Source organism: Rhinoraja longicauda, chromosome 35, assembly GCF_053455715.1.
Source record: "Rhinoraja longicauda isolate Sanriku21f chromosome 35, sRhiLon1.1, whole genome shotgun sequence".
NCBI classification, from domain to species: domain Eukaryota; kingdom Metazoa; phylum Chordata; class Chondrichthyes; order Rajiformes; family Arhynchobatidae; genus Rhinoraja; species Rhinoraja longicauda.
In genome coordinates, this window is record NC_135987.1 from 675,430 (window position 1) to 677,131 (window position 1,702).

Consider the following 1,702-nt stretch of genomic DNA (forward strand, 5'->3'; position numbering starts at 1 on the left):
GGACAAACAACTTTTGCCCAAACTACGGGATGTTCCGGCTAATAAGCGACAGTTGGCAACCGTAGGTGCTCCCCCACCCCACAGTCTGTCCCGGTCTCTCACCTCTGTGCCGCTGCCTGTCTCTGTGTTGCTGCCGGTCTCTGTCCCTCTGTGTGTGCGTGTGTGGGGGGGGCGCGGGGGTGAGGGTTTGTGTCTCGGGGTTGGCGGTTGGGTGGTGACGGCTCGGCTGCCTGTTGGACCGCGCAGCCCCGCCAACACATTCAAACCGCGGCGGTTGGGGAGTGCCGCGCGCAACACAGCCCCCCCCTCAGTGGGATGCCGATTTCAAGCATTTAGTGCGGGTCCCGTAGCAAATGGTACTTTTGCTACTATGTTAATCCGGCACTGGGTCCTGACCCGAAACGGCACCCATCCATTTTCACCAGAGATGTTGCCCAACCCGCTGAGTTACTCCAGCACTTTGTACTTGTCTTTGGTGTAAACCAGCATCTGCAGTTCTTTGTTTCCACATTTCGTCTGCTTGATGCGGGGACCATTTCTACCCATCGCGCTGTGCGTAATTCCGATGTCCGGATGTCGAAATTTCCTGAAATGAACCCGTGAAAGAACAACAACTGAGCAGAACTCGAAGGACCGAGCGACCTGCCCCAGCCGCCTTCCTGAATTCATTCACTTTGGTGATTCTCGTTGAGCGTGAAGAGGGATTTAATCGCAATTTAATTCATTATTATTCCGTGTGAACTTGTCAGTGGGTCAGGGATGAAATCCCATCCCGCGCCTTTACCCGGTTTGGTAGAGCTTCCTGATCCCACTCGATTCCACATTCCCCCGGCAAACTCAGTCACATCCCAACATGTCCCGACGATTGGTTCGCACCGAGTGCCGTCAGCTAGCTGTCGATCCGAAGAAGGGTCTCGACCCGAAACGCCACCCATTCTTTCTCTTCAGAGATGGTGCCTGTCTCGCTGAGTTACTCCAGCTTTTCGTGTCTATTGCCCGTTTAAACCAGCATCTGCAGTTCCTTCCCACGATATTTATTCCGTGGACTCTCTCTCCTCACTCTCCACACATTCCGACATGGACTTCCTCCTGTCATTTAGCATGGTCATAACAGAAACAGATGCATAGATAATAGGTTATTCGGCCCTTCGAGCCAGCACCGCCATTCAATCTGATCATGGCTGATCATACACAATCAGTATACCGTTTCCGCCTTCTCCCGATATGCCTTGATCCCGCTAGCCCCAAGAGCTCAATCTTACTCTCTTTTGAATGCATCCAGCGAATGGGCCTCCACTGCCTTCTGAGGCAGAGAATTCCACAGATTCACAACTCTCTTCAGACAGCAGAGAATGTAATGATTTGGTCAGCATCCGAGTACGGACATGATCATTATGTCAACCACTGATTCACCAATAAATTCCACTAAATGATGCAATGAAGCAAAACTTTCCATTGAAATATGATGTTTCTCTGCAAACTAATGGTAATTTGTGATATGTAACATGAGAGCTGAGAGTATTTGCTATTTTTCCTCAAAATATCCCTTGAAGAAATAGCAGAGGATGGTTTCGATTCATCGACCTCTGGGTTATGGGCCCAGCACGTTTCCGCTGCGCCACTCTGCTTTCATGCAAAAGTCTTTGGTGATGGTGCTCCTTTCAAAGGTTGTGCGGTTTTCATTTCTCAGCTCATACAGTTT